The sequence below is a fragment of the Lonchura striata genome, chromosome 1 (genome assembly GCF_046129695.1).
Source record: "Lonchura striata isolate bLonStr1 chromosome 1, bLonStr1.mat, whole genome shotgun sequence".
In the NCBI taxonomy this organism is placed as follows: Eukaryota; Metazoa; Chordata; class Aves; order Passeriformes; family Estrildidae; genus Lonchura; species Lonchura striata.
In genome coordinates, this window is record NC_134603.1 from 10748591 (window position 1) to 10775279 (window position 26689).

A 26689-nucleotide genomic window follows, 5' to 3' on the forward strand; every position below is an offset into this window, starting at 1 on the left:
TGGCTGGTCCTGCTCTGATTGCACAAGCCTGCGCTGGAACTGGGAAGCCCTGAGCATGGAGCAGAAGTTTTGGAGGCTCTCCTATACTCCACAATTCATACCTGGCTGGTAGCATCTATGATGAACAGATTTATGGACTATTTGGGAATACTTGGAAATTCAGCCTGTTCAGTCCCCATTCCCATACTCCCAGAGCTACACATGGGACATCTGACAATCACCATCAACTGCAAGAGGGCTGCAGCTGCTCCACAGGCACTACATCACCCATGGCTGCAGCAGAGCAGGACCAACACTGGGCACTAACAACGTTCCAGCCATGTGTTAGGGCCAATTCAATTTTCCTATTATGTGTGTCAGTCTAACCCAGATAAAGGTTTCTAGTAAGAGCGCTGCAGGTTCCAGGTTGACTGTGCCTTAGAAGCTTCTAGAAAAAAATTACCTAAGCTGACAAATAAAATGACAGATTTTACTTTTTTTTTTTCCCAACTGCAAACTCAGTCTGTGAACAGAAAGCAAAGATGTGAGTTCTCATCACCTCAAGCATTGCCACCCAGCACATCATCTCGACAAGCCTGCAGTGTGCATGCAACTGGGCGTGCTGCTGTGGGGTACATGCTGTGGTGCCAGGGGTGCATGGGCTGCACGTCACGGGTGTGCAACATGCTCAGTGTGAGTGTGTAGGGTGCATGCTGTGCCCATACAGGGTGCACCCCATGGGCATCTGGGGTGAACTCTGTGAGGATGCAAGGTGCACACTGTGGGTATGCTGCCAGAGTCCAACTCATCAAGATAATCTGCAACAATTCAGAAGTCACAGGCAGACATGATGCCTGAGACAATGGTCAGACAGTGCATGCACTTGGCAGCTGGAGGGAAACCCCTCTGCTCTTTCTTTTAACAAACCAAACATGATCCTGCAATTGTATTAAAGGCAGGCACCCAGCTGGACAGGCCAGGTTAACACCTGGGAGTTACCAGCTGGTCACCTCAGATGGTCACTAGCCCTGAACACAACACTTCCCCATAACCTCCCCAATCCCCCACTGAGGCAACAACCTATTCCCACAGGACAGGAGAGCACTGTATCCAAGGCAAACAGGCAATACACAGCCACCTCAGCAAGAGCCAGGTAATGGGGAAAAGCATGACTGTGGTGCAATGGCATGCAGACACTGCTGGGGAGCAAAGCCCAAAGGCCAGCTGGTCATCCACTGCCCTGGAGACCTCCACTCCAGCATGACCTCAGGGCAGTGGTTGCTCAACTGCTGGTGCAGGGCCAGAGGCTGATGGGCAGCCCTGAGGTTGCTCCACTGAGGCTGGGGTGACTCAGCATGATTCAGGGGGAAAATGGTGAAGAGAAAAGGTCTGAGGGAAGGAAGACTCAGCCCACATGGGACAGCATCTGCAGGACCCCCATGACACAAGCTGTGATGGATGCTGGGCTGCACCACCAGAATGCAGGAGGGAGGACAGAGGAAAAAAAACCTGAAAATCAGGCTGTGGATACTGTTTCAAGAGGAGATGGCTGCACATCCCTAGAAGTGCCACCCACGAGAAGGATGGCACTGTCCTGCTCTCTGACCCCTGCCATGCTTGGAGATGAGGCACCTGGGGATGCTGCACCCATCAGCCCCAACCTCAGCCTCCCCAGGGAGTCACTCAGAGCACAGCCTTGGCCCACTGCCACACCACAGAGGGCTGTTATCTCTGGGCATCTCATGGGCACTTCAGAAAGCAGTGCTGGTGGTTTGGCTATGAAATAACCCTGGGCAGCATCGGTACAAGATGTGTCCCATGCTTCCAAGAGCATGCCAGGATTGAGCCAGGAAGGTGCAAATAGTGGGACCTTCAATGTCCTCACCATCCTGGGCATAGCTACCACTCTTACACTGACCTAAAGAACACCTGGGGCTTGACCTCCTGATGTGCATTACATGGCTGCCACAGGCCAGCTTGAAGATACTTGTATTTAAAGGGGAAGTGACCTTGCCACAGTCACAGATAAACTGAAAAACTCCTTTGGGACCACCTGGCAGAAGAAATTGATGTTGCACATTAAGTGTTTCTCCGTCAAAGATGGAGTTTTACCAGATTTATTTTGATCTGAGATGACCCTGCCCTTAGTACAGCACTACAAGAGTACTGTTCTGCGGAAGACACCCTCCTGTGAGGAAAACCACATGCTAATTCAGAGATGCCTTTCCTAGGAACCTCTTACAGGAAGTTTGACCACACTCGGGTGGCTGGGGGGTAGGTAGTCTTGCTTCCTGCCCAGGAGCACTCCTAGGAGCAAACTTGCCTTTGTGGAGAGAGCTCAGTTAGGGGAGTTCACCAAGGCCACTCTCCATCAAGCGTTTTGCCCAGATGCACTGCACAAGCTGAACACCCCATGCTGTCAGTTCTGCTCTAAGAGGAAAAGACAAGGCAAAAAGAAGGTGCTTGGGCTTGGTGGGAGAAACTTCTCTATCTCTCTCCTACCTGATAAACACCCAGACAACCCCTTGACTCATCAGCAGCTAGCAGGTAACCTCCAAAGACAGAAATGGAAAGAGAAGAAGGGAAATAACCTGTCCTTAAAGAGGCAGGAGGACAGAGAGATGCAAGCTCAAAGTCTGGAGAAAAGCTGTTGCTGTCAGTAGGAGGGGATGGCTTTTCACACCACAGAACTGGAAGCAAAGCTTTTGTCCATTGGGAGAAGAGTCCCTGGATGTGAAGCCTGAAGTTATCAGCTGTGCATGCAAGGACTTGTAAGTGAAGATGCATTTGCACAGCTCTAAGATGCCCTGTTTTAGTCACATGAACAATCTCGCTTCTCCTCCTCAATCCCACATCTTCCAAGCACACAGAAAATCCTCAGAGCTTCGATCTGCAACAAAACCTTGACACAAGCACCTCTGACCTACAGACACAAATCCATTTATTGCTGGGCTGGGAGGCTGGACAAAGAGGAGTGGTATCTCAGAGCTGGATGCCAGGGCCACTCTCTGATTCAGCAAAGCCCTGATAAGAAATGTTATCCTCCATTCAGTAATTTTAGCCCATGAGATAAGAATCTCTATCAGCCTCAAACATATGGCTGGCTGCAGTGCATGCAGCAAAATGAGACGGGTAATTTATTTGCTTGTGCTAAGAGCACTCCCAGACCCAGAAAAGCAGATGCAATTAAATAATAAGTGCCAAATTACACTCTATTCTTCTTTGGAAACCTGGAAGAGGCTCCTGTGAGATACAAGTAGTTGTATCTCCCTCCTTTAAGCATCAAGCCACCAAGAAGACAACAGTCCTACATGACTAACTGAAGACTGAGCTGCACTGGATTTTCTAAAGTCTGTGCTTCTCATGAAATCCTACTTATTACACAGGAATTGACCCCCACAGATATGATTGGTGCTCTCTATGAAGTGCCAGTAGATGCTTCCCAGGGGAAGAAGTGGAGGGGTTAAATGACAGAATTACACAGGACTAAGGGTGAATTCCAATCTCCTGGTCACTGGACAAGGACCATCAGTCCACTGGGTGCTGTGATGTCCCCTGGCCAAATCCAACTTAGCACCTCTGATTAGGTGACTTTGGCTAATCCATATAAATGCAATACTGGGCCAGAGATTGCATGGCTTGGGTTGCTCAGAGTAATGAACTCAGTAACCTGAGTACGACAGGAGCATCTGATCCATGGGGACAAATGGACATAAAGGACACCCCAAGAAACATTTAGCATATTTAACCATTGGATTCTGCAAGGATCTGCTAAGAAAAGCTCATTCCTAAAGCACTCATTCTTATACTCTTTCCTCTCTTAGCTATCACCAAGGGAGATACCAAACTACATGGTCTTGCTCTGTAGCCACTTCTACTCCCTTTCATCCTTTAACAGTGTGGCTGCTGCTCAATGTGTATCACACATTTTGTCACCTCACCTTTAAATGGGGGAATTTCACTGGAAGATTAACATCTAAACATCCACTCTGAAACAGAAACTTTGTCTTAACGAACAAATACTTTAATTTGGTTCTTCCAAGGAACTGGGCCAGACCCAGACTTTGAAAGAATCCTTCATCTCTCTGATTCAAATCTGCTTTAGAAATTTAGCAGCTACACATTTAGTCATATATAGTCTCTTCATAGATGTGAAACCATTGCTGCTTCCCAGACAGTGGTACCTTCCCACCACCGCATCTACCCATGTCACTAGCATTCTCACTGGAAAAATCAGCAGTTAAACCAACAACTGAATGAGTCACAGAGGTTAAAAACTTCTAATACAAGGTGATGGTCCTTCCAGCTCAGTGCTAAGACACGAGGGTGAGGGACAGCCAGAAAATCTCTGATCTGAAGAGAAGGAGGGGATTTTCACCTCAGTGGGGTTCAGTTCAGCATTTTTCATCACTGTCAAATTTATTAGGGCATGTTGCCATGACAGTATAGGTCCCCATGCACACACTGGCATGGCCTTCATGGCAACATCACACACACCACACATACTCAGAGGGAGAGTCTGATGAACCCTTTCCACCCTCACCACCATCCAGCCTTCAGAGTACACAGAGTGCATGAAGTGCAGCAGAGGAAAGCCGTATGTCCCCCGTGCCCATGGAGCTGCATTGCTAGAACAGACCAAGCCTGACACTCCTCTGTTATCCTGGCCAGCCTCTTCCTCAAAGAAATGCTTCCAGCACTCCAGAGCCCAGGGTCCAACATGGGAGGACCCATGCACGTTTATAAGGAAAACCATTTGCAGCAGGAAAGAAGCTAAAAACTAAATCAAGCTTCAACTTTCTTTTTCACAATCAATGTTTTTCAGTTATCTGAAAGTAGTAAATTGGAAACAGGTAATTTTGCTCTATTTTCTGCCTTTCTCCTCTTGTGTCTTTGCACAAAAGCAATGCGAAAACCCATACATTTCAGCTCTCTCTGTATGTCATCAGTTTGGAAAATGTAGAATCACTGTCCTCCTCTGGAGCTGCAAAGAGTGCAGTGCAAACAGTGAGGGACTCCTCATCCTCACTGCCAACAACAGAGCAGCAAGTTCTTCAGGCATAAAGGCGGAAGTGTACTCCAGAAACAACACATTTAATGTGTGTGTGTGTGTGTGCGAGCACAGATGCTTGAAAAATTAAGTCTTAGATATGTGGACAACTAAAGGCAGTTGAGATTTGCTGATGATTTTTACATGAAGCCTGCTCAAGGCATGGGTGATGCAGGACACAGGAAGTGGCCAGGGAACAGGACAGAGACTGGGGACAGTAGGAGAAACTACTCAATGCATGGACTCATTACTCATCTCACTTCTTGTCTGATGGATATTTCAATGAGGTAGAAAGGAAAGAAAAAGTTTTGTGTTTGGTTTTTTTTACCTTGTTACAGAGCTTCAGTTCCAGTCTGGAGGTCAGGAAGCTGGCTTTTAGCATCACCTCTTCTCCTTCTCCTGGGCACATTCTTCCCAGGTAAAATCTGTCTCTAAACCAAGATGTATATGCCAGGCTTTTCTCCTTTTGAGCACTCCTTCCAAGAGCAACACAGCATCGATTTTCATTACTTGTGTAAAGCAGCCAGCTCCATACTATCTCCTTGTGTGACACTGGAAATATAAATTTAAGTTCCTCTGTCCCCAAAGTCGAGGGGGAGGGTTGCCTGGCAAGTTCAGAAAGTCTCCTCAAATACTGTAATCCAAGCTGAATTGCAGCTCATCAAGCTTCATCATCCAAACAGTGAATACACCTATAAAGAAAATATAGCTTTATTATCTGGATCAGGACAGATTGACAAACCTGCAGGTTTTATACATGATTTCTATTAATATCAAGAGAGTGATGTCTGGTACACCCATCAAAGGACACCCCAACCTCTCAGTACTGACAAAAGAACAACTTGTTGTTGCCTCAAGATTCAGCCACTGGAAGGTACTACTCTAACAGAGATGAATAAGACATGTCAAAAAAAAATCCAGTTCTATCAGCCTTGTGGGATTTAAAGATCTTGATTTTTTTTCTACCATTCTGAATAAGTGGAAAGCAATATAAAAGTCTTGAAATTTTGAAAGTTGCTGAATTGAAACTCATTTTGACTTGAAGCACTTAGTTTCAACAGTTGGAAAATTTCCCTTTGGAGTCACAAACTTTTACATTTTGTATTATAACTTCCATTAGAAACAAAGACTCCTTTCAAATACAAACCAAAATGCAGATGGAGTCAGAAATTTTAGATGTACTGTCAGTGGCCAACCCTCCAAATTTTTACTACACTTTTCCCAAAAAGAAGGATTTACTGAAGTTGACTGTCTCCTGAAGGTGCATTCAACTGCAATATAGCACCAGATTAGTGACAAAGTAACAGCTCAAATGCCAAAAGGAAGCACTGAGCAACTTTAATCAAATTAAGTGGATTTTAATACACAATACAATATAGTTAGCTGTACATGTATATTTGACCCTAAGACAATGAAAGTATTTGACTACAGACTGTCACAAACTAGCAAAATTACTACACTGTGTATTGATTAATATTTATGCAGACATTGCTCTGCTGGATATAACATACTGCTCCACTGAGGAGATAGGAACAACTCCAGAAATCAAATCAAGATTAAACTCTAAGTTTTATCAAAAATATTCTTTTTGTGTGTGTGTGCAGAGAGAAACTGAAACACGGCATTTAGGTACTTTATCTAAACTAAAGCCTTTCATGATGTCCAGAAGCTCCTCCACTGGACACTGGCCAGACACAAGCAACCCAAAGTAATGGTCCTGAGAAAGAAGCAGCCTTCATCTGTGTTCAGAGGGCATTTGAAAGAGATGGAAAATAAACATTACAATGGAGATGTCTACAAGGTTTGTTTGGGTGGGAAGAGCTGCAGAAGAAGAGGCCAGCAGCCCTATCCCATTAGGAAGGGACCTGCAAACTAACTCCAGCCCAGCAGAGAGAGGATTGCCAGGGCAGGCCACTGACACAGAAACTCAGGTTTAGGAGGCAGTTGGGGAATAACTTGTAATTTAGCCTCATAAAATAAGATCTCTCTTATATCAATGGAAGTATGGTCCTACCCAGATTTCATGTTCCTAGTTAAAGACACCACCAGGGAAATGGTGGCCCATGGCAGAGGGGTTGGAATAGATGATCTCTACCATCTCTTCCAGCCCAGGCTTTTCTATGATATCATTCTATGAGAAGCAGGAAAGCTGGTCTATGATGCAGAAGAAACCTCTTTCTTGAGTGCAGGATGTGGCACAGGAGGTACAAAGCCACTGATGCTCAAACACACCTTTGCTAGAGAAGCCAAGCACTGTGATTCATTGCCAGAAGAAACGAGATCATAGCTTGGTGTGCTGGAAGTAAATGGCTCTGGCACTGCCTAGGAGCATGGGAGGCACAGCTAAGAAGATGGCAAATGGAAACAAGATGGGCCCCAACCCATGAGGGTGGTAATGCCATCCAAAGCTCCAGAAATGTTTCTCTCTGACCATCTCTTGCTGCTTTCTGTGTTCACGTGACAAACATTTAGAAGCCACGCTGTCTTTCCTTCTTCAAGACCTGCACTGCTGTTTCAGCATCTATACTCTCTGAAGTACCACACACACAAACCAAGGTGCTGCAGGCTCCTCTGGGGCTGTACAATGTCCACCTCTATCCTGTGAATCACTCATTGGGCTGCTCTCTGACATGTAACCAAGAGCACTTGATGGCCCATCCTTGGCCAGCTCACAGGGCTGTGTCATTCATTAGTGAGGAAGAGGCAAAAATAGGATGAGATCTACTCCTTTGGGCCATTCATCTCACAGGCACCTACCACACCAACCTCTCCTCCTCACAGAAGGGCTTTGCCACACCCCAACCACACATTTCCACCTTTTTCCCCCATTTTAACTTGCATAACCTCCAACGTCACCCCACCATCCCTGGAGGGAGATGACACACTAGCCTTCCTATGGGGACATAAGATTCTCTTCTTCTTCAAAGACCTTGTGGCTGCCATCACCTTTCAAGACCAGGCATCCACGTCTGTACTTTGCAGTAAGCACCACAAACTAGTCTGCTCTGAAAACACGCTCCCTGTGAGACAAAAAATGAACCACCAGCAGAAGTCACTGGGGAAGAGGGAGGAAGGGCAGCGTGGTGTAAGGAGCTGCAGAGCTCACCAATCTGAGTCTGGATCAGAAGGGCTGTGACCCAGGGCTTGGAGTGTGCAGCCTAGAAAGGCACTGCACAGCTCAGGGCACTGGGATTATGGAACATTATCCTCAGGCTGCTGGCAACATTTCCTTGGGCAGGGCACAACGCTGACACACTGACATTAAAAGCACAGCTCCCAGTAGTATCCTGGCTGCCCAAAGCCCCGCCATGAGGCGGCTGAGCTGTCCCAAAGCTGACCCTCCCTGGAGGAACAACCACATGCTGACAATCCTGGCGCAGGGATTAGCAAGGCAGGGTTGAAGTGCTAAACAGATACAACTAGAGAGAGAAACAGCTTCCCACTAATGAGGAGACAGGCAGGAGTATCTTCTCACACAAGGAGAGCTTGCCCTGCTCTCAGCTGAAGTCAGCGTTCAGACAGACAAATGTCTTGCCCACATGGCTGAATTGCAACAGCACAGGTACACAGTGACCTGTAACCAGGCAAACCTGGGGCACAGTACTTAAAATTACATGGAAGACTACTTCCAAACACCCTGCACAAATGGTAAAAGCAAGAATAATTTGGGTTACAGTCTGGATTGCCTTCCTTTCCCACGCTTCCTCGGCAGCTGGTTGTCCTTGCTTCTGCTGCTAAATTTCCCCCTCCTCCATTTCTGCATTACTCATAAATTAGCATCACACACAGCAGCAGGCAGTAAAACACACCAGCAGCACTGCTGAAGGCATTGACTTCAACAGTGGCTTAAGCAGATGTGCTATGGAAACATCTGGATGCTATTACCAAAAAGCTTTCTAGGTTCCCCATCAGATCAACACCTCTGCTTCCTCTGAATCATTACACATAAGAAAAAACATAGAACCAATAATAAAAATATCTCAGCTGGAAATACAGTTAACTCTCTGTGTCTAGTATCTAGAAATTCACCAGCACTGACCCAAACCCCCAACGCTAGCAGCCAGTCCATGCCCCCAGGGCAAGAAGCTTGGTGCTACACTTCATAGCCAGCAATGACAGGTTTGACTGGCATAGTGCCTGCAGGTTAACCATCTCCATGGTTAATCTTCACAGGAGAAAACAACCCATGAAGATCTGAAGAGGTCAAAAAAGCCTGCAGGACTTTGGAGCCAGTGGTATGCATCTATCCCGTCCCACCATCCACTGGAGATCTCAGTATTATTTTCCTCTTGTGAACTACCTTCCTTCCCCAGCTCTGTAAAACACATTCCTAGGAGCTCTCAGCTTTGTAAAGATTTTTGACGTGTGGCTGGTACAGGGAGAAAGGTTGGACTACAATTCAGAATACAAACCAAGAAAAAAAAATACATCAAAAAGATTAAAAAGACGCTTGGCATATTAAAGAAATGGGTGCGTGGAAACTTTTTAAACATACAAGACCTACAGGACTGGCTGAGGTAAGAGGCATAATTAGCTCAACGTGAGCTTGCAAGGCAGGTTCATGGTGCCTGGCTCCACAGAGGAGGGATGTCACGTACCAGCAGAGGCCCTGTTATCTTCGGGCCTTGGGCTGGCACAGCTGATGGGAGTGTGAGGTTTCATACCTGTGCCCACACTTCAAGAATACTGCTGGAAAAACTGGAGAGAGTTCAGAGGACAACCACAAGAACAAACCTGGGCTTGTAGTAAGGAGCTCAAGGAAGTCAATCAAAGAGAAAGTTAAAAGGCACCTCGCAGCCTGTAGGTACCTGTCAGAAGAGTGCTCTCAGCCTGCCAGACAAAGGCATAACGAGACCAAAGGTTGAAAGTTGAAGCTCCACAGAAAACAAACCAGAAACAACGATACCATTTTTCAACACTTCAGATAATTAATAGAGAGAAGAGTCCTCCAATTGGCATGGCCAGGGATCCAGCACTGGCAATTTTCAAAATAAAATGGGATGCTTTCACCTTTCTTTTCTTGCTCCCCCAAAAATGTATGCTTGGTTGCATTCACAACTGCTGACTGCAGAGCAGAAATTAATTCAAGGAACCTCTGTTATACAGCAGGTCAGACTAAACAAGCACAACGTCCTTAAAGCCTAGAAATCCATGAGGTACGAAGAACAAGAGGCTCAATTACAGGTGGTATGAAGAACAAGATGCCCCATTATCAGTTGTCAGGCTTGTCCAGCCCCAGACATCCCTGCCCCATCCAAAGGTCCTCTGCATCCCATGACTACCCACATGTGGATTCTGAAGAGCAGCAAAAGTGCCAGATCCATACCACAAGCAGCAAAATAAAATGCTGTTAAACCAAGTAAGCCATTCTGATGTTTTTTTCCCAGCTAAAAAAACAGGAAAAATCATATCCACACAAAAGTGAATTTTAAAAAATACACTCACTGGCCAGAAACAAAGCATAATGTAAGAAATAAGCATTTTACAGTGAGATCACTCATTGGAATAACCTCCCCAGGGAGATGGCAGAGTCTCCATCACTGGACGTCTTCAAGATACAACCGGACAAGGTTGCTACAATCACCTTGGCTCCCTTTCCCACAAAAGACTGAACCAGACAATCCCTTCCAGTCTGGGCCGGTCTGTGGCTCTACAAAAGGCATACAAAACTTTCCTGACTACAGGCACTTGAGCCAAAGGAATGAAGCTCCCAGTTCTGACACTCTGAAACCACCCATTGATGTTTATCATAATTATGCTTGCAGATTCCCTTTGTGCTTCTTGATTCCAGGATATTCACATCTGCTGGGTTCCTCTAAGCCTCAAAGGCATATCCCAGGACATAGTCCCTGAATGCATTCTCTCTCAAAGAACTGGAAAGCCCTCCCCGCAAAGAGAAAGCAAATTTCATCTCTGTCTGGTTTGTTTAAAGTTTTCATCATCAGAGTGCTGGTCCATGGTTGTGCATTTGCAATACCTTCCCTCACTCCTGCCTCTTCTTCCTTTAGGGCTTAAAATGCAGGGGGCTTACTGTGACAGCCATAGGATTAAAAGAGTAACTAACCTGTGGCACAAAAATCAAGGAGCTGCTATTGCTCCCTAAGAAACCTGGAGGCTGCAGTCAAAATCCAGTCTCCAGCAACCCTAAACATGCACTTGGTAGCTGGAAAATACAGAGGGAACCAGGGATGGGGATGAACTTTTGGGGCTGCAAAGCACAGCAATCACCCCCAAAGACTTTAGGACCATTGGGTCACCCCAGTCTGAATCTTGCATAAGGGAGGTCACAGGTTTCACTCCTACCTTTGACTTGAGCAGTACTGAGTGTTTGCCTAAGCCCCACCTTCCAGGGAGGCAAGCAGGCTCCATGCAAAGAGCTCAAGATATGGAGATGGTAAGTCACCTTTTTGATGGCTGGCTCAAATACTTAAAAGCCTTTGGTATTTAAAAAAGGCACTTTAACTCTGATTTATCTGCACTGCATTTGCAGGCCAGGGGTGCCTGTGATATAGCTGCTGGCTGAGGGAGATGCTTTGCCTGATTTTCTCAGCTGTTCACAAATCCCTCTCCAGGAGAAACCCTGGGGCCTCTCTGCTCTCTTCCCCTGCAGACAGCCTGTCTTCTGCCTCCACCCTTTTTTCTGTATTTATAATCGCCAAAGGAGACGAGGTGCTTTCAAAGGACTTAGCACAAGTGCCTGGCAGGGAATTTATTCTGCGGGTGGCTGCTAAGCAGAAGAGGGGAGGAAAGGAAAGGCACAGCAAACACTTTCATCCCCATTGTTTCCATTCCAAGGTGAATCCACACATTTCCCCACACCCATTTCCACCCACCCCCCAAACATCTCCTGCTCTCTTACCAGCTTCTCCATATACTCATATAAGGCTGCCCTTTCCCAAATATCCTCCTCAGATGCCTCACAACCACAAACTCCTGTGACCCTGTGCCACTCTCCCACAGTCTCGTTAACAATAATTATTACCCAAGTTACTAAACCTGCTCCTCAGTGCTAACCTCTCAAAGAACAATTCTAAACTGGCTGGCTAAGCAGCACTCAACACCAAGCAGGGAAACCCAGACTAAAGAAGATGCTCACACCAAATAGGGATCACATTCCACTACCCAGAGCAGCAACTGCACAGAGAGCTCCTCTGGCCTACCATAGCTGCCATCTGCAGCTCATCCCATTTGCATGGGCACAAGGTTCAAGAGCCTTGTACTGAAGCTTCAGCACTTCCACAGAGTCTTTAGTATTCAAAAGGTTTATTTTAAAATTGGGTTTGTTTATCTCTAAGCACAGATTAATTTCCAATTTATGTCAGCAAAATAAAGACCAAAATGCAAAACAAAAATGAAAAAAGAGCTTGCCTGACTCGGAAGCTTAAAAATAGACCTGTGTATTGCAAAGAGTGAACTGTCAGGTAAAGGCTGTGGATTGAAGGTTCAAATGAATAATGTGTTTGTTTTTCCTGCTTCAATACTTTCCTGCTGTTATCACTGTACAAATAAGTCAGCACATGCTAATTACTCTGATGGCAATTTCCTGGGAACTGGTACTTAAGTATCAGGCCAAATTATTGCCAAGCATCACAGACTAGTCCTCCCCCTGCACTCGCAAACAAACAAACAAGCCCAGCTGCCAAATCCCCCTGTCCCTTCCTTCATCACTGCAGACCCACCACTGCCAGCATGGCCCCACTCCTGACTCCAATCTACCTGTAGGATTTGCCCTGAGGAACCAGTGTTTCCCAACAAGCCTGGTTAAATCTAAGGTGCTAGTGTAGAACATGGATCTGGCAGTGCCAGAACCTGGATTTATATCCTTCAAGGCATTTAATGTATGAACAAATTGTGAATTCCAAACAGTATTTGTGCAGTAAAAGCGGTTTAATCTTGGGAGCTGAGAGTACAAGCATCCTTCTGCAAGGCACATACACCAAGAGAGAAAGGATGGGAAATGAAATGTCTCTGTTGTGATTTTATAAGGTACCCAACTAACCAGTCTCAAGCCCCTTTTAGCCCAGAACCATCCCACAAGGCTAAAAGTTTATATTCATGGGTGAAATACATCAAAGAACTACCTAAACAATGCCTGTGGTTTCTACTGCATTTTTTTCTCCCCCACCTGGTATTTATACAGTCATGGATTTGCACTGTAATTCAGTCAAATGCATTAGAGCAAAGATGAAGGAGGAGAGAGAAGACGGGAAAAAATGCTATTACCTGTGTTACATCCCAAATGGCATTGAATTTCTGTATAAGCTTTTGCTGCAACCTCAACCCAGATGCAAGCTGTTTGCTGAACAAGCAATATAAACCCAGCATCCTCCTCTGTGGGCTTTTTCAGCTTTCAGGTTCCCTTTTTTTTTTTTTTGGAGGAAGGTGGGACTGCTTTGGAATTATTGTATTATCATTTCTTTCTGCTTTCTCTGTGAGGCAAAGGGTTAAGTGACCTTTCAGATCCTCCCTGGATGCAACTCCATGCATAACAAAGAAGCTTCCAGCCCAGCGAAAACAACTTGAAAGAAGGGCAGTGACCCAGCTACAGGCTTAAGTTTCAGGTCACAACACCCCTGCTCAAAACCATCCATCTTTCTCTGGCCACAAGTTTGCAGCCAGTCGCCTCCCATTAGTGTGATTTGTCTCCAGGACTTACAGGAAAACACCTTTTGGGGACCCAGCTGTTGTGAGCATCCTCTCTTGCACATGAGATGAGAGTTGTGAGCTAACAAGGGACGCTGCAGGCACACACTGATGCAGCATCCCTTGCATCCAGTAATAAGTGCTAAAAATACATGGACCATTAGGAAAATAAACAAACAAACAAATAAATAAATAAACCAATCTGCAGTTGTGAGCTTTGGTTTCATTTACTCTCAACTTCTGCAAGGAAATGGATGTTTATAGCCCCTGTCAACCTGGACACATGCACACCACATTGCATGGCAGAATCAAAGCTGTTTGGCTAGCACAGGAGCATCATGCTGCTCTTTTAAAAGAATGGATCAAAGGAAAGAGAGGGTTTGCTGTTACTGCACACTGAGTCAGGGAAATAGTGCATCTCAGGAGTACTACATGCTGGAAGAAGGATGTGGAGAGGAAGGATGTGCCTGTTCTCCCTGTCTCCAAAAGAGGTTTCCTCAGGCCTGTTAGAAATATTCACCTGCTGGACTACAGAACTGGGGATCACAGAATCACAGAATGGTTTGGGTTGAAAGGGATCCTTAAAAGTCACGTAGCTCAAGGCCCCTGCAATGAGCATGGACATCAATGGTTCCATCCTCATGCTGCAGCAAGGATGCTGGTAGGTAACCCACTGCTGAGATTAGTCAGCAGAAGGTTCAAAACCCAGCTCCATGCAAGCCAAACAAAAACATGGCTCCTCGGAGGGAGATCTTGGCTTATCTGGAGCAAGAAAGACAAAAAACACACATGTGGCATCCAGCCCCAAGCCTGGCACTCAACCCAGCTCCTCCCAACCTCACATCTACCAGGGGTGGCCTTGCTCTGAACCAATGCTAATAGAGAGCATCAGGAAGGGAAGCAATTGTAGAAAAAGATGAGTATAGATTTATCAAACACTCTCCCAATCTCTACCATTTTGTGCTGTTATCTTTAAAAGCAAGAGCACAAAGGAACAACCTGTGTGTGCAAGGAACTGGGCGCTGAGACTTTGCCATTTATCATCATCAACCAAACTGCCCTGGGAAGTAGGGCAGGCACAAAGCCTGAGGAGGTTCCCAGTTCAGCTGCAGCTCCCAAGGTTTTAGTGTGATTAGACTGGTGACTCTCCCCCACAAGCTTTCTGGCACTGGGACCAACGCATGATATTTTTCCCATTAGTTCCTCCCTCTCAGCCATGCCAGTGCATGCCAGTTTGCCATGTGAGACTGCAAACTGGACTGGGGAACCAAATCTACAGAATAACAACCCAAGGGGGAGGAAAAACATCAACTGGATGGGTTCCCTGCTGCAAGTATGTTCAGCAACATCCTTAGTTGTCAGCAGTCTGAGATTGGTTTTGGGTGTAGCAGTGCAGGACAGACAGATATGACAGTAACACTGCTCAGCTGCCAAAGGAATGAAGCACTGAACTGGGCTTCTAGTTTTTTAGTGACTAGCTGTATTTATGTGTGCTATCAAAAAACTGGACTGAACCTGCTGAAGTGATCCCATTTCTCAGCTGACTGGCTTATGTGATCCTGCAGCACCAGAGGAATCAGCTGGAAACATCGACTGCAAACCCAAGGCAAGCTGTTTCTGACTAGGTGCTGAAGAGAAAAGCCCAAGCTGAAGCTTGGTATACACCAGGAACAATACAGGTATGAGCTGAAACACTGTCAAAGGACATGACAACTTCCCCTGGCTCCCTGACCAACAAGCTATGCAGGAGTAATGAATGCTGAGCCCTTCAAGTGCAGTTATCTTCTACTGCCTTGTATATACTCATGTGGGATGGATATGTGTATTTATTTCAGTATTTGCTGAAAGTATTCACACTATGTCCCAAAAAATGCAAATATGTCCTTCACTGTTCAGAAAGGCATGTCTTGTGGGAAGATTTAAAAAACCCAAAACTTGTTTTGTCTCTCTAGCCTGCTTTCAGACTGACATATCCCGCTGTTGAAGAGCAAGCACAGTAGGGTCTGTATTAATTAGCAACAGCCTTTAAAAAGGCCCTGAGACACTCATTTAGGGAGGAATTTGTAGCTGAGCAATGTGAGTACTCAGATCTCCCCTCAATGATGCAAATATCCCTTTGTTGCTGGGTCAGCCTCTGTCCTCCACTCCTGCAGCTCTGCAGCAAGGTTGGGGGATGCCCTGCACCCCACTTGCCCCTCTGGGTTAGCCAGGCTGGGGACTATCCTCATCAAATCATATGGGTTGTGAGAGACCTTTAACGACCATCTACTCCAAACTCCTCAAGTGAGCAGGGATATCAACTCCATCAGGTTGCTCAGAGCCCAGTTCTACCTGACCTTTAAAAGTTTCCAGGGATGGCGCATCTACCACCTCTCTAGGCAACCTGTTCCCTCCCGCCTTCCTCCTCCTGCTCCTCCTTCTCCTCCTCCTCCAAGGAGTTGAGTGAGCACCCAAACTGCATCAGTCGCACCCTGATAAAGCCGAAGTACAAATCATGATGACACTGTCAGTGGGAAGATGTGGGGACAAGATCATGGTGTTTTACCCAGTAGCTGCAGTAGTGCCAAGACAGGAACCACCTCTGGGGAGATTCTGAAGCCCAGATCTCCTCCCTTGGTTTGGAGAGGGCACAACAACTCACTCTTTGTCTCTGGCACACCTCCCTACCCCTCTTTCACTAGCAAAGTACTCAGTTTGGGTTTTTGAGCTACATTGGAGCAACAAGCTCTGGAAGAACCCTGGGGAACAGCAGCACCAGAACTGGGGACCGTGACACTTTCCCTGAAGATGCTTTTCACCACCACAGAGTCCATGGGGAAACTCAGGGCATGGGATGAGATCCCCAGCCCAAACCAGGGCATGGCTTTGATGGGGCACCTGCTCAGGGTGCAGCAGAACAGCTCAGCACACGCAGGAAGGGCTCGGCCACCCAGGCACTGCCGCTGTGCCAGCGTCAATCGCCACGCCACGACTGACAAGGCTGCCAGCACCAGTGAGAACAAGGCCTGGGGAAGAAACACAGCTCTGTGTCCTGGCTTTGCAGCCCGGCTCCTACAAGGAGAGGAGAAACAAAACGAGAGGCACAGCTCACCCTCTCCAAGGAATACGCCCTTCCTAATGAGAGTCGACCCAGGAGCTATGTGGGAGTGGCGCCCATTCCCAGGCAGGCTTCAATGCCACTGAAAGCCAGCAATGGAGACAGGCAGCCTCTGAGAAAAGAGACACCAGTGGGAATTTTGCTTTGATGCCAGCTCGCCAGCTAGCTCTGGCACCAGGGAGGAGGAGGAGGAGGAAGGACTGCCGGCTCTCGCGATGCTCCCCTGCATGTGCATACTTGCAGAGCTGAGCTCAGCCAGAGATCCTGGGAGAGGGTTGCAGCAACCACAGAGCAAGTCACCAGCTGTGCCCTGCCTGACTGGGCAACACATGGCTGGCACAGCCTGAGCCCCACAGTGGCAGCCAGCCACCCGCCATCGGACACGAGAGACCACGGGGAAGAGCTGGCACTGCAAGGACGCTGTGAAAGGACCATGTCGTACAACCACCCATCGTCCCAAGATGTCGGTAGGAAAAACTCCATTATCTGTAGCTAAATCTGGGCAGAGTGCCGTGCCAGGACCTCTTCTCATCTCAAAGAGGTTATGTTCCAGGAGACACAAATATTTTTTATTGGCCTTGCTGCTGCTGGTAGCACAGTGACGATGTCAAGGATAACCCAGCGGCAACAGCAGCGTTCAGGGTCTTGGATTCACTGCAGTCTTCACCTAGCTCTAGAAAGCCTACAGCAGCAGTGAGATCAGAATAAATACAAAGGTGATACCATGAAAAAGATTTCCCAATTAAATTCCTGACACTTGTGTCCCTTCCCCCACCTTCTCTCCTTATCTTATTGCCTTATCCCTACCACAGATCTCAGAGCACTAAACAACTACTTAAGTGCTGTTAGCACCCATCATCCCCATGGAGAAACTTCCACTGGGTTGAGCAATCCTGAAGTTGCCCAACAACCTGTTGGGCGAGGAGAAAGCAGGACTGGTTGAGCACAAGTCTATCCATCCCTCAGCGCTGTCTTGCTGCAGGGTATGAGTTACCGGCAGGAGCGCAGGGCGGTTGCATGGCACAGCCATTTCCCAGGATAGGGTGTGCCCCACCTTTACAGGCGCTGGAAAGCACTAGGCACTGTCCCTGCTAAAGGAGTAGTCGGAAATACATAACTTTTTCTTTGTTTGTTTTGTGTTTGTTTGTTGCTTTCCTCATTAGAAATTTCCTGAGTTTAAAGCTCAGGAGTGCAGACTTTCTGCAAAGAGCAAGGGCTGTAAGAGCAGGTAGCACATGTGGTTCCGTTTCTCCATTAATGAATAAGATAGATACCTGCAGGTGTTTACAAGAAAAAAAAAAAAAAAAAAAAAAAAAAAAAAAAAAAAAAAAAAAAAAAGAAAGAAACCAAAACAAAACAAAAAACCAAAACCAACACAAAACAAAAACACCAAAAAATCACCAAGGATTTTTGTTCTGTGCTTACTATCCCAAACTCTCTGTGTCCAAGGTCTGAGTTATACAACTACAAATTAAGATGACTGGGAGAGGGCATTTCAGAGAACCAGGTGCTACCAGTGTGTGGACCTTGCCATACAGAGTCCCTATTAAAGCAAAAACAACCTTAAGAGTTGCCAAAGGTTGCAAAGTTCAATCCTTCCAGCAGCAGCAGATACAATGCCAGGGGCTATGGCTGTGATGATGCTTGACTTTTTGAATCACTTGTACAGGTGATCATGGAGGATACACCATGTTCAGCAGGCCCACCCTGACTGGAGGATCACTAAGACAGAAGATGATGCAAAGTATTTCTATTTGCTATATATATTCTCCATTGTACTATCAAGGGACTGCTTATTCTCAGCCCAGGGCAGTGAATGTGTTAGGTGGAAAAAGCAGACAGAAAAGTCTCTCACCTTGCCACAGACTTATTTCCTCTTCTTTAATTCCTTCACTTGCTCTAGTGGACCCATTCTTGTCCATCCCATCCTCTCATCTTCCACAGATTAATTAATTTAGCCTTCTTGTAAACTCTAGAATTAATGTACAGATTGAATAATTTTATTATCATCATAACAATTGAGGATAATGTGTCCTAAGTCACACCTTCAGAGAGATCCAACTTAACCAAGAGGAAACTGGACAGGAACTATCTACTGATGATACCCAAAACTGAGTTTCAAAACTAAGGCTGATACAGAGCAAGGAAGACCACCTCTGACCTAGCTCTTGCTTTACAACTGTGGGCCATGGGCATGAAGCAGTTTAGTGACTTCACCAAAATCCAGAAGTTGGGTACCAAAGCACGCCACCTGAGGATCCCAAACACGGGAACCAGGGGGCTAAAAAATCCTCTTTACCACTTTCCATTGCCCAGTCCTGCCAAGAGAGAGGGTTTAATTAATGTTTCAAGGACAAGTGCAATTAATACTCTGTCCAAATGCATCCCACAATTAGTTTCATCTCAGCTTCTAGGAACAGGCTGTCTCCTCTTTGGCACCATGCAGCAGGTGAAACCTTGGGGTGCCCAGCTGATGGCTGGGCCCCAGCTAATGAACTGGGTTAGGCTGCTTCCATTCTCACTACAGACCCTTCAAAACAGTGTCCTTTAAACAGAGACCTTGAAGGTACTCCCAATAAAACCTTCTCCATGTCTCTGTGCCTCAAATTCAACTGTACCAGCTTCTATTAGGTTGGCAGTGCTACTGTTGCCATGGAGCTAGCTCCTGCTGACTAATTCTCTGGCTGCCCAGCCTGTGCATCCACAGCTCACACACAGTACTTGTCTTCCCATTAGGGATCCAGAGCTACCAGTTCCCTCAGCTTCCCAGGCCCTTTATGTGAAACTCCAGCAGCAGCAGCTGCAAGCAGCCAGGTTATGCAGAGCACCACATTCCTCCTCTGGGAACGGGCAGCACGAATAAACCCAAAATCCAATTTTATTGCAGCTTTCAAATTCTTAACAAGCCAACAAAAATTACTGTTACCTTTTTTTTTTTTTTGTATTATTATTTCAAATTTTTAAAGTGACATGGCTTTTTAAATCAATAGTTAAATTTTAGATGCTAAGGATACTGTTAAATGTATTTGGGGATGGTAAATCAGAGGCACTAAAGAAATAATTATCATTACAACAACGACATGAATTCCCCAGCAGGATATGTAAGAGTGAGAGAGTGACTGTCGCCCTCTTCCCTGCCCAGAGTCATGAGCAAAAGAACATCCATGAGTCCCTCTGCCCATGCTGGCACTGGGGCAGTCCTACAAAGGCAGGGTGGGCCAGGACATGCAGAACAGGTCTTTGGAAAGGTAGGACCATTCAAACCTCATCCTAGGTCATTTGTAGGGCTGAGGGCTTGTCAGGGAGAAAGCAAAGCCTTTTTTTTGATCAGGCAGCTGCCCACAGCAGAGGAGTCTGGGAAGAGGTGTGAGAAGGATGGGATGCAAGATGGGATGCAGAGCAGGATGCAGGGCAGGATGCAAAGCAGTGGTGGAGCGCATCCCAGCGGGAAGCACAGCTCCTCTCCAAAGCATCAATCTAAGCTTTCCCGGCTCCAGCCTTCCTTCCCAGCACTGTGCCACACACATCTGTGTGGGGAGGGCCGTGTGGCAGAGAGCCAACTCAACAGCTCAAGAGGTGCAATTATCATTAAAGCCAAGCAGGCTGGAGCAGGGGAGAGGAGATGCCTCCCTGCCAAATGAATAGGTTTAATGCTGCTCACATTCCTGCATTCCTCTGCTGAAGTGTAATGAATAAACCCTCACAAACTGCTAAAAATGAGGTGGTTTTGGTTAAGCATTTCGAGTGTGTGTTTTGTAATCTTACACCTTTGCAGACAGAGAGCCCTGCTATGCTGGTAATCTGGGAGCTGAGGTTTTCCAGAGCTGGCTTGTGTAGCCAGGCAGAGACATCAGCACATGCCTGTTTTATGGGAACAGCATCCCCATCACAAGTGGGATGGGATAGAAGGCGCTGGAGCCAGGCAGATCCCTTCCCAGGCAGCAGTGCAGCAGGGGTCCCTGACCAAAGCACACACACAGAGACACTTCTGATGGCAGTACAGGACAGGATAGCACAGCACTGGACAGGGCACGATTAGAATGAAATTGAATTGAATAGAATAAAATATAATAAAATAGAGTAGACCATTTCAGTTGGAAGGGACCTCCAACAACCATGTAGTCCAAATGTCTGGCTGCTTCAGGAGTGATCGACAGTTAAAGAATATAATCAAAGGCACTGCTCAAATGCCTCTTAAATACTAACAGGCTCAGAGCATTGACCACTTCTTCAGGAAGCCTGTTCCAGTATCTGACCACTCTACTGGTAAAGAAATGATTCATGAGGTCCAGTCTGAGCCTTCCTTGATGCAGCTTTGGACCATTCCCACACATCCTGCTACTGGATCCCAGTGACAGGAGCTCAGCACTGCCCTCTCCACTCCCCCTCCTCAGGAAGCTGTTAGAGAGCAATGAAGTCACCCCTCAACCTCCTCTTCCTCAAACTGGAAAAGTCCAGAGCCCTCAAACACTCCTCACATGACATAACTTCCAGCAATTCCACCAACTTTGCTGCCCTCCTTGGGATACATTCAAGGACCTTCACAACCTTTTTTAACTGATAGGGTCTAGAACTGTACACAGAGCTCCAGGTGAAGCCACACCAACGCTAGCCAGAGTAGGCTAATCACCTCTTTTGCTCATCTGGTCCTGCCCATCTGTGTTTGGTGCACCCCAGGACGATATTACATACAAAGCTTTTCCCTGTCTGCACTTGTTTATCTGAAGTGGATCCTGCCTGGGTCTGGAAGCAATAATATTGTTTATTCGTGATTCTACTGAAAAAAGTAGTGGCTCTTTAGCCAAAGGTCAAAATCCATATGTCCCTCTGCTTGGCCTTGGCTTCTCCAACCTGCCTCTGTCAGCACTATCATCTCTCCCTTCCTGCCTCTTCATCATCCTCCAGTTCAACTTCGAGTTTCCCTCCCCAAAGCCCCTGTGGTTCAACCCATGCTCCCATCCATCTCTGTCTCCCTTTCACCTCCACTAGAAATTTGTATTGTTATGATGGTCTGTGCCCTCCTCCATGCAGACTCTCTTGTTTACTCCAGACTGGTCTCCTTGTGTTTGAAATTAAGTCTCAGGACATCTTTTGAATGCTCTTTCATCCAGATCTGCCATTGTCATTGAAGCTCTTGCTTTCCCACATCACAGCCAACACCCATCGTTCCCTGAGACACCTAAATTCTCCTGACCAGCAAGAGTACTACCACATGGCTCATGGTTTCTATCCCACTTCATCTTCTCAAGGATAGCCCCTTTCCCTGTCTCATCACACAAGAGCTCTTTAACTTTCAATGCTTACCCCATGCCCTACAGTACCCACTATTTGCTGCTGACTCTTAAAATGTTGACTATTACTTAGGAACTTGGTCTCCTGGGCAAGTCAATGGAAAATGCCTTTGATATTGAATGACATTTTTCCCCTTCCTGCCCCTTGTCTGGTAGAAATTCATCTCAAATGTCTGCCAAACTACCTCAGTGACTTCATCAAAACTCTCCTTTGCATGACATTTATAAGAAAACTCAGCAACTGAGAGGCTGCTGGTGTTCTGAGACATGTCTATCAAGATGCTCAATCGTGCCCTGGTGTTTTTATTTTACTCTCCATATGCATGTACCAATCACAACCTCCTGTCATTGATCCAGACCATGAGCTCCCTGGGGGGTGGACAGCCTTTGATTCAACATTTGTACCAAGGACAACAGACTCAGGGGCACCTTTAGTGCTCCTACTGTCACAGTAGAGAAAATAACACTTTTAAAGACCCATGAGGGTCAAGATATACCTGCTTGCACTAGGTATGATCCCCAGACTAACAGCAGACAACATGACCAAGGAGTCCACTTGCATAATGTTGTCAGGAAGGCACAAGTTACCTGAGGACACTTCACAGTGCATCAAGACCCAGGTGTCCTGTTGCATCTACTTACAACAACATTGGGATTGGGCATCTACTCTAGATGGAGTAGGAACTCTAGGCAACCTGTTCCACCATTTCACCACACACATTGTAAAAAATTGCTTTCCTTTTATTTAGTCTGAATTTACTCTCTTTAGTTTAAAGTCATTACCCTCCATCATTACAAGCCATGCTAAAAAGTCTGTCCCTATCTTTCTTACAAGCTCCTTTTAAGTACTCAAAGGCCACAATAAGGTCTCCCAGGAGCCTTCTCTTCTCTGTGCTGAACAACCCTGGCTCTCTCAGCCTGTCCTCCTCAGGGTGAGACCGATGAGCTGGTCTGGATCCCTGAATCTTTGCCATCCCTCCACTTTTGTCATCTAAAAGTGACCAACACCAAGCATCCTTTGCTACTGCTTGGCCCCAGAAGCAGCCTTGAGCAAGACCTCAAGAGCGTTCTGGTACAAATTCTGCCAGTAGCTCCAACCTCCACGTGTGCACTGGCACCTCTGCTATCCAATCAAGGAGATGCCCAACTGGCCAGGAAGACAATCTGTATCACATCTCACACCCTGGGCAGCACCCTCACACAGAGCTTCTACCAAATTGAAAGACATAGGGGAAAAAAAGCAAGCTCACATGGAGGTGACTTTCCCTCTACTGCCCAGGAGAGACTTGCAAGGCAAGTTCTTCCACCAGGCTCCCAGGCTGGCCATGCCATGGGCCCAGCCACCAGCCTCAAGCAGGACCCACTGACTGATGAGAATCCAACAGCCACATGGGACCTGTGCTCTGCAGCCCAGAACAGAGATGCACACACAGCAGGGATAGCTTTGCACTCATCATTAGATGAACTTGACCTGAACTAATGCTGCAGCGACAGAAGCCAGGAGTAAACCACAGACCTTACAGACTTCAGACACACAGGGAGAGCTCCCCTACCTCCTTCAGTGCTTCTCGCTGGGGCTGGGCTGCATCTCTGCAGATTAGGGATTGACTGGTCCCATAGAGAGGGACACCACAACATCTGCACTGTGCCACACAGGCCCTGCCTTCCCTGCTGGGAAGCACTTCCCATGCTCACATCACACATTCTGCACATGTGCACATGAAGAAGTTTCTTGCAATCACCTGCGCTGCAGGTCAGCAACAGCACTTTCAATCGGGATTTCTCCGAGGTCTGCAAGGCTGAAAACACTGTTCTCTGAGAAACAAGCATGACTCTGCTTGGTTGAACACAAAAAATTCCTTTGTTTTTATTAATGTTACAATTTCACATCACAGGCATTTTCAGGCTCCCTGTGATTATTTTGTATATCCAGTGGTACACAGTTCACAGGCACAGCCAAAGGCAAGAAGGTTCCTCCAAGGCTCTGATGAGCAGGGATTTCACAGGACCCAAGTGGGATGTGTCCACCCAGACATGTGCAGACAGACCTGGGCTTGCTCTGCTTGTGCCTAAAGCTGACTGGGACTCAATCCAGCTTAAGACAAAAGCCACAGAGCCACATTAGTTCAGCACTCTGCCCAAGCTCATATGACCAAAATGAGTACCCTGGGCAAACACCAACAAGACCTTTGATTTTGCTGTCCACAACAGTTATATGAGAATGGAAGGGTTATAAATCACCAACAGCATTGAAAATCCCTAATAACTGTAACTGGTAACTATTAGAAAGAACAGATTTAAGTGAACAAGTGTGCTACTCTATCCCAGTTGAATGATGGATTTCAAACCATCTGGTCCTTGGGGAACAATGTTCCATATTGTACGGATCTGTGGAAAATAACATCAAAAATGCAACTCTATTGTCAGAAGGTTTAAATTTATTTGAAAGTATCTGACATCTTCATTAAAACAAAAAACTAAAAAAAAAACCAACACATTTAGAAACTCACAAGATGAGAAAGGCTTGGAAAACCAGTTAGAGGGTGCATAATGAAAGAAAATCCACCCTTGGGTGGAAAGAGCTGTTAAAAATCCAATCACCCAAACCCCTCACAACATCAGGGACCTCACTAGCTAGTATTGTTTGTGAGGAACAGTTTATTCAACAAAAATGAAGGTGTTCAGAAGGAAGAAAGTGAATTGAAATTTAGCCAATACAAAGATAAATGTGCATGTACAAAGAAATGCTTTAATATTCTGAATGATGATTAAAAGCTACAGGTGGGAAAACAACCATTTCTTGCATCACCAGTGTCCTCATGTACAAATGGCACTTGGAAGCACCCTATAACCCATCCAAGCAGCCACCAGGCTCAATCATGTTTAGCTTGAATGTGCCAGTGAACACAATAACAAAGCAAATTCCTACATGTGTGTGGGTGACAAGACAAAACAACACTGAAATGAAAGGAGCTGATGGTCTACCAAGCTCTTCCCTTCTATAGGAATAACATTTTACCCTATGGCATGATTACCTGCAGAGGACTTGGGCTGCTTTCAAGATAGTTTAGAGGGGAAAAAATCAATGACCATTTATCTGTACCTCAGCACTTTTGGGACTCTCAAAGCAGTTGGGGAGAGGAAAAAAACCTCTTCAGAAAGAGGAAAAAAAATACAAAAAACTTTTTCATGTCTCTAAATGATGTGGATGCAGCCTCGATGGGTGAGGTGGACTGGGTTGAAAACTTCACAATGTGCAAGTCTAACACTTCATCACTGAAAAAGACCAAGTAACCTTTCCTCACTTCCTAAAGCCACTGCTGGCCCTGGTGCTCACCAGACCTCTCCAGCTGCTGATACAGTTCCCTGACCAGCAGGAAGCTCACCCAGTACACACACAAGCTGAATTTCTACCAGCACAGTGAGCTGTGGGTGGATCAGTGCTGGAGCAAGCACAAGAAGCTGAGAAGAGCTGGAGAAGAGAGCAGTGCCATGCCCATGATGGCAGGAACGGTGACAACCCAGCAAAGCCAGCATAGCCCAGCACACAGCCAACAGTCAGCAGCAGAAGGAAGAAGTGGACAAGGAAAGGGGAGGAAGAAAGGAAAATGGCAACAAATATAACACTCGTTCTGAGGAAGCTGCCGCTAATTAAAACCCAAAGCAAACACAAAATTTGGTAGCTGGAGAGAACAGTGCTGGGTTCTGCTTTGGATTTGCCTGGCACTTATCAGCTTGGTTGGCAGGACACTTGTTAAGTAGCTCATCCTAAGGGAAATTCCTGATTTTCCTAAAAATTCCACACTGCTTCAAACAGTGTGTCCTATACCCAGGTTTCCCGACCAGATAAACACATTAATTTTATCTCTGAACAAATATTTTGCCACTCACTACCTCTGTGTGAAGAAACCAACTAAGGGAAAGGAGGACACCTGTTAGTTCAGGAGAAGAAAATCTGGATATGCACACAATGCTTTGAGAATTGCACAAAACACTCCAGTGGGAAAGAAAAGTAAGGGAACAGACAGGAAAGTTGCTCTTGGCCTGGGTACTGGCTATGGTGAAGCTCTGGTTGCTCCTAGAGGTAACTCCTGCCTTGCAACCCGTCTGTGCCCAATATTGAGCTTTCTCTTCTTTCATTAAACAACACGAAAACAGCCTTTTTGAAGTGATTTGACAGAAAAAGCTCTGACAGATTTAAGCTGTGGCTCCAACACTGCTCTGTCAATCCAAATTAAGGATGCTACCTCCTGATTCATAGCCCAAAGGGGTTTCACCTTGTACAGGTGGAACAAAGTGAAACCTAGGTTCCAGAGGATTCTTCTGGCTGTCTCCATTCAGGGTGGGAAACTGAGATGGGTATTGCTGGATCAGAGCAGGTATCTATCACCACTGCTATCCCTATCCCTTGGGATATCACTGAGAGAAGTCAGCATGGTAGAACAAGGCTGATGTGTTGCACAGAAGCCCCTGATGCTCCTACCCAGATGTGTCAGCTGCAGCACTGGGAAATGGAAAGCAATCTAGAAGGAGGAGAGGGAAGAGTTGCACAGAGGAAAGGTACAGCAAGTGGGAAATTTGGACTTATTCCCAGTTTCCAAAGGACAGGGTTCAGTCACATGAAGTACA

The 26689-nt window shown here is 46.3% G+C and overlaps 1 long non-coding RNA gene across 6 annotated transcripts in view; it reads right to left on the reverse strand.

The window, feature by feature from the left end:
- Nucleotides 1-26689, reverse strand: part of LOC110476993 (uncharacterized) — a 193868-nt gene that overhangs the window by 95608 nt on the left and 71571 nt on the right. For all 6 annotated transcript variants that reach the window (XR_013339706.1, XR_013339705.1, XR_013339707.1 and 3 more), the window contains exon 4: nucleotides 5358-5721. This is a non-coding gene — a long non-coding RNA (uncharacterized LOC110476993). The remainder of the gene's footprint in view (nucleotides 1-5357; nucleotides 5722-26689) is intronic.